At 34.2% G+C, this 12,267-nt stretch overlaps 1 long non-coding RNA gene across 1 annotated transcript in view; it reads right to left on the bottom strand.

Annotated features, from left to right (window-relative positions):
• The window catches only part of LOC141546807 (uncharacterized), a 33,987-nt gene extending 25,042 nt beyond the window's left edge, over window positions 1-8,945 (bottom strand). Inside the window, exon 1 of the long non-coding RNA XR_012483426.1 lies at window positions 8,879-8,945. This is a non-coding gene — a long non-coding RNA (uncharacterized LOC141546807). The remainder of the gene's footprint in view (window positions 1-8,878) is intronic.
• Between the last annotated feature and the right edge of the window lie 3,322 nt (window positions 8,946-12,267).

The raw sequence follows: 12,267 nt of genomic DNA, 5'->3' as shown, positions 1-12,267 counted from the left end.
TGGGTTGAAACCCTCTTATTAAAATGTAAGTGCCTTGACTCCTTGTGAGGACCTATCTTCACATTTACATTTATTTTTTGGTATTTAGCTCTATTCAGTAAATATAAGTATAACAAAAGCTTATTCATTCATTCACCCATTCATTCAGTCATTAGCTTTTCTTAAGTGTTTTTAGCAACCAATTATAACAAATTTCAACCTTCAGTCTTACTTACTACAAGCTCTGGTATGTTACACAAAATTTTCAACCTTTCCTAAAGGAAACCAAAAACCAACATTAATGAGGAAAAGTTAAAAAAGGGATCTCCCTTGTGTAACAGGCTAGAACCAACCCAAAAGGCCCACTGTCCAGGGATTTTCAATTAAGCTTGAAACTAAAGTGACTTTTGAGAGAACTAAAGGGAGAATTAGGTATTGTAGTGAAGAAAGACAAGGGCCTAGAGATGGGAAAACCTGAGTCTAAACCCAGTCTCAGACACTTACTAGCTATATAACTCAGAATAAGTCACTTTATCTCTATTGGTTAAAATGAGATCGGAATAACTGTACCTGCCTCCCAAGTTGATGCCAGGCTCAAATGGGACAGTGTTTATAAAGTGCTTATCATAATGCTTGGCACATATTTTAGTGTAAAGGGCTAGAACTCAGCAGATGCACTTAATGTAAGATAACCTAGCACTTAAAGCTAATTACCAACTGGACAATTTTCTATTAACATATGCTTGGAGGATGACCCTACTCAACTCTGTGCTGGCTGGATCTGTGGGTGTGGACAAAGAAGGGGAAGGGAGATCAGAGGGTGGAGTAGGACAAGCAGGATCATTCTTTGGTGGTGGAGAGAGAGAAAGGAAGTGTGTAGATTTCTATATCTAATCCCCTGATGGCGACCCCAGAAGACCAAGAATAAAGACTTTTGCTTATCCTAACTCCGGCTTATTCTAAGATATCCAGGGTACTAACATGGTCACAACATTTTAGCTATTATGATTATTAAAAAAAAAAAAAAAAAGCTACCTTGTTTACTGCCTATGATATCCTCCGCAAGTCATAAATCCATTATCTATGTAGGATAGCAGAAACTCATTTCTCACATTTGAAGGCTACCAATTTCAAAGCTTCCTATAATATTGATTTTGTCTCCAAAGTTAGTCAATAAATGTTTGTTAGATAAATCTAATAAACACATTTTTCTATATGAACATACTGTACAGTTGATAAAACAGAATTTTAGAGACAGAGGGGGCTTTAGAAGCATGTAGCCAGACACTCATTCTGCAGGAAAAAAAAATCGTTTCTGAAAAGTTCAGTGACTTGCCTAATGTCACACAGTCAATTAAAGGTAAGACTGGGTATTTAACCCTTGTCTCCCAGCTCCCCAAGCAGTGATCTTTTCATTAGGCTACATAAAGACACCTCTTGAATTTTGCTTCTGTCAATGACAACCTCTACCTTTAATCACTGGCTTGTAAATCTTAGTAGAAATGATGCAAACATCATCTTCTACCATGACACACTGGAGGAAAATTCTGAAAGACATTCAAATGGCAGGATGCCAGAATTTGATGGGCTGAAACAAAGGAAAATGACATTCTGAGTCTCCTGTGGAGGAATTTCATTTCAATCCTCTTCTTCTGAGACATAAAAGCACTATAGAACGTCCTTTATTTCCCTTTTCTTATACCAAGACAAGGAATGGATAATTAATAGGGAGCTGGAAAGAAGAGGGAATCTTTCCCATTTTGTTTTCTCTCCACCTGATGCCCTTTATTTAGTTATCCAAAACATGAAGGGAAGGAAATAAAAGAACCAGAAAGAAAGCTCATCTGACCTCATACAGAGATGCTCCCAGGTAAGCCTGGTATTATCACAATGGGTTCAACCTAGTAATTTCCAGCAGATCCTCCCTAAATCAGAGAAGACAAAGCTTATTAAGCTTCATAAAAAATGTTCAGTCACATCTGCAGGCCATAGGTTTGTAAAGTACTTTCTTTTTTTAGTCCTGACTCAATGTTTTGGTAGAAGGAAGAGACAGAAACTGAGAAAGAGTGGGAGATAGCAAGAGAAAAAACCATAAGGAATACCTTAATGTAGTAATCAGTATCGTTTTTGAAATTCATTCACTTGGGAGTGCCACATTTTGGGTCATTAAATAAATATTCAAAACACATGTTATAATGTATATGTTACAGTAGCAATTCCATACATGTATGTACATGCAGCACCTTATTACTGTACCTGACAATGAGAAAATTATAGTATAAGATAACAGGAGTACAGACACCTCTCTTTTTTGGAACCCCTTAGAGATCCTTTAGGCCAGGGGTTAACCTAAGATCTATGAAGTTTTTTCCACTTTTGACAATTGGTTTTCCACATAATTAATTTCTTTTGTAATCCTATTTGTTTTATTTTATGGATTAAAAATATCATTTTGATATGATGAAGAATGAAGTGAACAGAACAAAGGTTAGAATCACAATATATGCCATAATAACATCATAAATACAGAACTTTGAAGGTTTTAACAACTTTGACCAACACTGTGACCAGCTATGATTCTAGAGGTATATTGAAGAAGCAGATTACATACCTCCTACAAACAGAGATGATGAACCAAGGGGAAATCAGATTTTTTTTATGTCCTCAATATGAGGATATATTGACTTGACTAATCATATCTGTAACAAACTTTTTTTTCTTTTCAACAGTAAGCAATGGAATAGAAGAAGAAAAAAAATATTTTTGTTTATTGAAAAAGAAACTATTTTAAAAAGGGGTCCACAGGCTTTACTAGACTGCTAAAAGAGTCCATAACAAATGCACAAAAAAGTCAGTAAGAATCTCTGCTTTAGCCCATTCTCATATAAGCTGACATCAGATTGTCTAAAAGGGGGACCTCACATTATTATGCATACAAGGATGTTCTGGTAACAACCACTTCTGGGCACAGGGGAAAGAAGTATGCATAACTATATTATTAACATTTTTCTATCACTTTTTAAAGTTTGAACAATCAACAAAACAATAAATCAAACTCCGATTTGTAGTGTTTGCTGATTTTTCCAAGGTATGATTGTTAACAATGAAAATTTAAAAATCATCTCTCATAAACCAGCTCAAACTCATTCCAGGACACTCCTACTACATTCATCCCTAAGGCAGGAGGTAAAGGTCTGTTCACCCAAAACATAGGCACCATTGGCTAAGTTGGGTGTAAGGGGGAGGTCCACATTCTTTTCCACCCTTGAAGTATCACCTGAAATTGAAGAAAGACAAAAGGCTTGAGAAGTTGATTGAGACTAGGCACTCCTCAGCCTCCTTTAAAGAGACTGGAGAACTCTGGGGAAAGGGAGAAATGTAATATACCTGGTCTTCAATGAGGACAAGGGTAATCACTATTAAACAATAATTTCTAAAAGGAAACATATCTGAGATTTCTATAAAAGAATTCTAGACATAGATATAAAATCAGATCTTTTATAATTCTTGAATACTTGAATGATAATATCAAGTCACTATACAATCATGGAGATACAAATCAAGCCTTTGGATTTTAGACTCAGCTCCTCCTTTTATTACATGTATAATAGTTTTGGGGAAACAAGGAAGCTCTTTAAGTTCATTTCTTTCCATGTAAGACAAGGAAACTCAATTCAATTTAACATACATTTATTAAGCATAAACTATGACTGTGCTATGTTTCAGGAATACAAAGATAAGAAAGATTCTTTACCTTCAATAATGTTACAATTAACTATTTTTAAAATATATATATATATATATATATATATATATATATATATATATATTCCATTAAATTATAAACTCCTTGAGGGCATATGTCTTTTGCCTCTTTTTTGTATCTTCAGTACTTAGCACAGAACCTGGCAAATAATAGACAATAAATATTTAATGTCTTATTGGCTGATTTTACTAGGGAGAATATAATGTATACAGAGAAGGAGATATGGGGTATATTCAGGTGAGAGAGATCATTCATAACTAAAGATTCAGAAAATTCTGAGCATCTGAGAGGCCCTTTAAAAAAAGGTGAGGATTCTTATAGGCAGAAGTAAGGTAGAACTTATTCCAGTAATAAAGAATGTTTTCTGCATAGACATGGAGCCTAGCGATGGTCTACATGAGTTCCCTTCTAAACACAACATTCTCTGATTTGATATCCTTGCGTCAACTAGAATTAGGTAGATAAATATTGGATAAGAATAATGAATATCTATCAATCAATTAAAAAAGCACTTATTCAGCACCTATTATGTACTAAGAACTGTGCTAAGATTTGGGGATAAAAGGAAAAGTCCCTGTTTTCAAAGAATTCAGAGTCTAATGAGGGTAACAACGAGCAAAGAGCTGTGTATGAATTAGATATATAATTCTATATCTAATTATATATGTAGAATAATTGGATATAATTTGGATAATTGGACATTCAGGATATCCAATGGATAAATTGGAGATAATTAACAGAGAGAAGACAATAACATTAGGTAATAAATATTAAAATGGGTGTAGTTATCTCCCCCAGAATTCCTTATGACAATCAAAGATTCTTAGGGTGTATGGCAAGCATAATTTTAGCAAAGATGATGTCACATTTTCTTCAGAGCCTGAATTTATGTTTAAACCTTAAGCTTAGGATGAGACTTAAAGCTCTATTGAAATAATTTTAGTTTCAAGTAATTCCTAGGACAAGGGAAAGTTTTAAGACTAGATACAAATTCCCTTTATCTTTACTAATAAAAATTTGTTTAGCATAGATATAATTATTTCTTTATCCTCCCCCAAAAAAAACTGTATTTGGTTGCAGAAGCAAGTTGCATATTGATCCAAGTGACTAATATATGTCATATTACATAAGGCTGGAATACCAAGAATACCAAAAGTTAAGAGAGTTTTATTTCAGACATTCCTTACAGCACTTTGGGGCATAGCCCTTCAAATAAATTGAGGACTAACTTGTTTAAAATCTTTCCCATTCCACTGGTAAGACCCATCAAGACCTGAGACAATGAAAGATTCAGATAGGGCTATCTTCCCTTTTCCCTTCCCATCCCTTCTCAAGTTCCAGTGGGGGAATTATTAAGGTGACAAGTTTTAAATTGTTTTAGTAGTCACATTAATGGTGGGCAGTAACTCTCCTAGATTGTGAATGGTGAAAAGAATTCTCACTCTTTTAGTTATAATCTTCAACATGACTCTTAGTTTAATTTTATCTTCCTGGAAAGTTTTCAGCCCCAGGCCTTTGTTCCTACTATATACTCTTCTAATTGTTGGTGAGGTTAAAATCTTAAATTGAACTTCCCTGGGTTATATTTTTAGATATCTAATTTTCATCTCAACATTGCAGATCTAAGAAGAACTGGCTCTTTCCTTTCACTTTTAGGAATAAAGAGGATTTAGGTATTCCAAAAGCTATCTGTTCTCCATTTTTTTCTCCTGGTACACCAAAGAGTTAAAACTTACTTACCTTCTGGTTTTGTTTTTGCTTTTTTTGTTTCGTTTTCTTTTATTTCATTAGGAAGACTGTGGAAAACACACTTTCCCACTGGATCAAAACAAGTTTTGTTTCCCAGGCATGTTTGGTCAATAATTCATTTTAGATAATGTAATTTTTAAATTGTTTATTACTGAATTAGAGATAACTTGGTTGGGGGTTAGGAGGAGATAAATTATACAGGTTTTGCTAAGATGGCTTTAGTTAGCAAGAGTGTACTAAAACTGCAGATGCAACCAAGAATTCTAGGCTTAATTCTCCCATATTCTAGCTGTATGACCATATTCAAGTGACCTCTCCTTGAAAAATTTTAATTTATACATCTCTAAAATGACAACACTGTGCTAAATGATTTCTAATAGTGCTTGCAGCTCTGAGAGTCTTATGATTCTAATTTTCCGTTCTATGAATTTCAGGGAACCTTACAGCAAATAATTGTTTCTGGTTACTATGTTCTATCTTGCCTTTTGTTATCAACAGTATTAACATTTTTTTAAAAAAAATATTTACAATGCTGAGCATAGTGATATCTATCTATAATCCCTGCTACTAGAGAAGCTGAGGCTGGAGGAACCTCACAAACTTGAAAGTTCGGAGCTAGAAATGTCTAAGACAAATATCTTAGATTCAGTTTTAATATGAGGGAAAGATAGAAGGGCTTTCCTAGTTTACTCCAAATTGACTCAGGAAGGAAAGAGAGAAGTTCAAAGTTCCTGTTCTGATTAGCAGTGGGTGTGGGCCTATGAATAGCTCCAATATTTCCAGCTTGAATCAGTAACTGGAATCAGAATTGGAATCAGAGATTAGAAGACCCATTCTTTAAAAAAAAAAAAAAAAAAAAAGTACTGATTGATGTGGTATTCTAAACAATGTTTTCTATCAAAAAATAGCTTTGAAATTATCTGGTTGGAGTTCAGAATCATGAACTGCATAATTTAAATTATTTTAATTTGATATATATTTGAGAGACATGAAAACCATTAAGGATTAGAGATTTGATCTGGATTATTTTTGAGAAACCATATAACCCAATCCTTCAATGTAAGTCCTATGGATAGTAAATGGAAAGACAGAATTTAAACCTAGGCATTCTGAGTAAGACAATGTTTTCAGGGCTGCTGAGTATATTTCAGTATAGAGGGACAAGTGGCACATAGATTTTCTCTTAGCTATTAGTTACTAATTTAAACAGTTTTATCTCTATATCTTAAAGGAAAGAAACAACACAGAATCCTTGAACAATTGCCTTCGTAATTATTCCCTGCTTGCTACTTTGACTGTACTAAGGAAACAATTCAAAATGAGCTTAAAATTCTAAGTGAAATGTTTTCTATGACAAGGAAGTTGCTATTGTACATTTTTTCAAGCATTTGAGGAAATAATAACTATAATAATCATCACTTGCTTTTTTTATCGTTTTCTTTTGTCTCATGCCTGAATTTTTCTACTAAAGCTTATATTCAGATAAGAGAGACTCATTTCCCTCTGGCCAATATGTAGTAAAAGTCTCCAATTCATTTCTCTATCATTAATATAGTAGAGGGACTGCACAGAAAATACAATGTCATAACTAAATACTACTGTTCCTCTCATTTCTCTGGTCTATATTCTAATCAGGGCTCACGAATCAGGAAAACTATTTGTTGACTTGTTCTTTCCCAATCCAAGTGGGATATTAAGGAGCCATTTGCCAATTGGGTTTCTAAAGTAGAAAATTTTATTTAGATTGTTGAGGTCAGTCAATTCCACTACATTTTCTCCAATAATAAAATTTCCCACAGCTACTACTATTGTCATGGGACTCTATTCAACCTTCCAACTTCTTTCTATCACCTATTCATCACCTTTTTGCATTGAGAAGTGACCCCCCCTTTAAACTTCCCTGTTTCTGTCAGTGCTTTCATCAATTTATGCCATCTACCAACCTCAAAACTTGGAACTGATCTTTGAATTCTCCCTCTTCTGATCCCCCATATCATTTTACAAATATCTCCTGTTATCTTCACAAAAATCATTAGACTTAAGTGCTATTATTATCTTTTATTTTCTGTATAAGGAAAATGAGGCAGATTTTATGATTTACAGCATCATACAGGGGCAGATTTGAATTCAGGAATTCCAGACTCAAACAATAAAACAATTCAACCAAAAATATAAACCTATTCTTCCTTTATAATGTCTGCCTGCCTTTCTTCTTGAAGAATTCTCCTGGGGGAAAGGGACCCAAATGTGCAAAATGTTTGTGGCAGCCCTTTGTGTAGTGGCAAGAAAGTGGAAATGATTGAATACCCATCAGTTGGAGAATGGCAGAATAAGTTATGGTATATGAATGTTATGGAATATTATTGTTCTATAAGAAATGATCAGGAAGATGATTTTAGAGAGGCCTGGAGAGACTCACATGAAATGATATTAAGTGAAATGAGCAGAATGAGGAGATCATACAAGACAACAGCAAGATTATATGATGATTAATTCTGATGGACATGGCTCTCATCAACAATGAGATGATTAAGGCCAGTTCCAATGGTCTTGTGATGAAGACAGCCATCTGCACCCAAAGAGAGAACAATGGAAACTGAACATGAACCACAACACAGTATTTTCAATCTTTTTGTTGTTGTTTGCATTTTGTTTTCTTACCTTTTTTTTTTCTTTTTGATCTAATTTTTTTTTTTTTTGTGCAGCATGGTATTTGTGGAAATATGTATAGAAGAATTGCACATGTTTAACATATATTGCATCATTTCCTATCTAGAGGAGGAGGTGGGGGGAAGGGAGAGAAAAATTAGAACACAAGGCTTTGTAAGGATGGATGTTGAAAATTATCCATATATATATTTTGAAAATAAAAAATTTTAATTTAAAAAAAAAAAAAGAATTCTCCTAGGATGGAGGAAGTATGTTCTAATTCAGTTCAGTACTTTTAAAACTTTTACAAAGGAATATCTACTTTAAATTTATATTAAGAACAAACTTATGAAGAGTTTCTCCCCCAATTCCTGGGCAGTATAATTCTCCCCACTCTCCATACCATCTCAGTCTTTGGAGAAGGAAGGGAGGTTATGTTCATAGCTCAATTCCTATAAGGTACAGTCCCATTAAGTTCCAAATCCAAATCCCCTTTGGATCTGGGGCCTGGAATCCTGCCTTCTTAAGGCTACCCTGTGAGGTCAGCCAAACAACCTGGGATACTGGCCCAAACTTAAGCACCCAGGTATATACTCAGGTATTCTATCCAAGGCCTACAACTTTAAAATTGTTCAGATGATTATGCTGATTTTGTTGATTTGCTTTGCTGGAGGCATTTACCTCTACAAAGAACTCTTTGTACAGAGAAAATTGAAGATACAAACTAGCCCCTACCAAAATGGTTGACATGGTTTTTCTTTCTTTGGGCAGGATTGTGGCCCTCTGTTCTCCAAGGCTCATCATATCGATGTCAGATGTAGTGAGGGAACAATGGTTTTTATTCCACTACAACTCAGAATTCTAGGATTCAAAGGATCCATCCACCTCAGGCTTCCTAGTGGCAAGGATTACAAGTGTGCTTTAACACTCCCGGGGACATGTACTCTTCTACTCTTCTTTGAAAATGGAAAATTAGGCTGGGGAAGAAAAAACTTAACATTTCCATGATGAGTGTTTCTACATATTAGATGGTCATGTGTGGGAAAATGTTTAAATAACTGTTTTCAGAAGGAAAAATATCTACATTTCAAACTTCAATAAGTCAGGAAACTTGGAGCTCATTTCTTTAGCTGCTGTAGAGTTAGATTTAAAGCTACAATATATTAATATGTTTGGATGAATTACAGAATATAATAAAGCACAAGTTATAGAAGAACTAAATTAACTCATTAAAATAAAACAATCCTAGAAGTATATTTGTTCTAGGTAAGTCATTTTAGTTGTGTCCAACTCTTCATGACCCCATTTGGAGTTTTCTTGGCAAACATGCTGCAGTAGTTTAGCATTTCCTTTACCAGCTCATTTTACAGATAAGGAAACTGAGGCATAAAAGATTTAGTGATTTGCCCAGGGTTAACTAGCTAGGGAGTATCTAAGGTCAAACTTGAACTCAGGACTTACTCTCTAGGCTGGTGCTCTATCCACTGCACCACCTATCTGTCCTAGATGTGTCTATCAAATTAGTTTTTACTTTCCATTGGTAGCTAACTTCTCCTCTGATTGCATCATGTAACTGATTCTTATTGCTCTCTAGCTTTTGGATTTGGTTATTGGGAGAAAGAATATGGGTGGAAAATTGGGCAGGGAACCCAATTGGGAGTCTCACTCATCAAGAAGCCTAATTTAATATAAAATATTTAATATCTTCATGTTTTAGGATTAATTTTATAACAAAAGCTATATTTGATGTTGATGTAGCTTTTTTCACTTAATAGTACTTTATTTTTCCAGGTATATGTAAAGATAGTTTTCAATATGTAAAGATTCTTGAGTCCCATTTTTTTCTGTCTCTCTTCTTTCCCTCTCCCCTCCCCAAGATAACAAGCAATCTAATATAGGTCATAAATGTAGAATCATTTATTCATATTTCCATATTAGTCACATTGTGATAGAAAAATCAGAACAAAAGAGAAAAATCACTAGAAAAAAAAAGTGAAAATTAGTATGCTTCAATCCACATTCAATCTCCATAGTTCTTTCTCTGGATTAGAATGGCATTTTTCCATCTAAGTCTATTGAAATTGTTTTGGGTCACTGTATTTCTGAGAAGAGGTAAATCTATCATTGATGCAACTTAATGAGGTATGGCTATATTAGTACTTTGATGAGAGAGAGAGAGAGAGAGAGAGAGAGAGAGAGAGAGAGAGAGAGAGAGAGAGAGAGAGAGAGAGAGAGAGAGAGAGAAGTTTTACTGTATTCTCTAAGTCTGGGGGTTCTTAACTGGTATCCACAGACTTTCAAGGAATCTGTGAATAGATTTTGGGGATCTATAAATGTGAATGGAGGAAAAAAACAGTCTTCTTTATTTTTACTAAGCTGGAATTATTTAGAATTTCATTATTTAGAAACATTATTCTAGAGGAGATCCACAGTTCTTAACTGTCAAAGAGTCCATGACTCTAAAAAAATTTAGAAATTCATGCTTAAACTTAATTCTTTTGTAGCCCTGTGAATCATTGTAGGAGTGTTAAAAGTCTCAGGAGTCCCGAGAATCAACTGATGACTCATGTTCTTTAATAAACAGAATTTGTAATAAAAATTTATCTGGGATTGCTGCCTTCACTGCCATACTTTTTGTAACAACAAAAATCTAAACTAATGAGACTTGTAAATAGACAGTCATAATGTTGGAACATTATTCCTATAGAAGGGATATTCAAAAAAGTTTATAGCTCAATTGAACTTTTTTCTCTTTATTGAACTAAAATTGCCATAGACCTCATAAATGTATCCTTTTTTTAAGGGCTATGGCTTAAATGAGACTGACCTAGAATTTCCCTTGCAGGATACAAAAGTACCAGATTTCATGATCTAGGATTGTAAATCCATGAATCATTCTGTTCTTATGCCCACTTCAATTACAGACACAGCTGTGAAGCGTCATCTAGATATAACCCTAGGCTCTAAACCTGCCTTTCCTATAGTTGAGCTCTGTAAAGATATCACCCTCCTCTCTCAAAGCCCAATGCATTGATGCTCTTTGTTCTTAAAGGGCCACACTCTTCACCAGAAAAATCAATTAGGTAGGAATAATAAATCCCTGGCCAGTGAGAAATTGTGGACTTGCTTGTCAAGCATCATATTTCCAATTTGCAATTTGATCTTCTACACATCAAATAAGGGCAACTGGCCCTTTCTGAATTGCCTAAGTGCAGACTGAAAAAAAGTGATTTGTAAGACATGATTAATATTGAAACTGGTCTGTTTAAATACAGAAATTCAGTTCTTAGACATGGTTCTTAGACATTGTATTGCTATATAACTTTCATTCTCACTCACAAATTTATCCATTTGGATATAAAGAGGCAAGCAGGGGAAATACCTTTGCTCTTAGACAAGCTTTACTGTGCTCACTCAATTAGATTATAAGGTGCTGGAATGTGGGAACCATGTGGATCTGAGACAATGATTTGTATCACCTATGCCTGATCATTTTAGAACTCTACTATTCAAACAATTGAGAGAAACTAAATGAGGAGTATGAGGATTATCTTTATATTCCCTCAGCATAGAAATACACACACATACACCTACACACACAGAGTAATAAAAAGGAGGCTCCCAATATATTGAAAAGCACTCTTATAAAGGATTCCTGATTAAACATGAATGAGAATTACATAGAATGAGAAAAAACAATATAAGTCTGAGATCTACATTAAGATAATACCCACTATATCAATGACATATATTTAGATTTATATAACTAGGATGGTATAAATTTTGTGTTCCTGCTATGTCTTTCCTCTCAGAAAAAGTCCACACAGAGAAATAAAGGTCACATTTATTTTAGAAAAACTGAAGACAAATGCTTCTTGTGTCTCAAGGATGAAAATTCTCTCCTTTTCCTATCATGATCTCAATATGTAAAACAATAGAATTTTAAACACGATTTTTTTTAGCCAAAGTATTGTAACAATATAAGTATCTTAGCAATAAATACTAACTAGGATTAGGCAAAGAGATTGCTAGTTCAGGAGCCCATTTCCTGAACAAATTTATTGGTGCTCATCATTGTCCATGATTTCTCCATTGAAAGGACCATCTTCATGAAAAATGATTCT

This window comes from Sminthopsis crassicaudata, chromosome 6 (assembly GCF_048593235.1).
Source record: "Sminthopsis crassicaudata isolate SCR6 chromosome 6, ASM4859323v1, whole genome shotgun sequence".
NCBI classification, from domain to species: Eukaryota; Metazoa; Chordata; class Mammalia; order Dasyuromorphia; family Dasyuridae; genus Sminthopsis; species Sminthopsis crassicaudata.
Note: the sequence above shows the minus strand (reverse complement) of the source record. Positions and strands in the feature narration are given on the sequence as shown.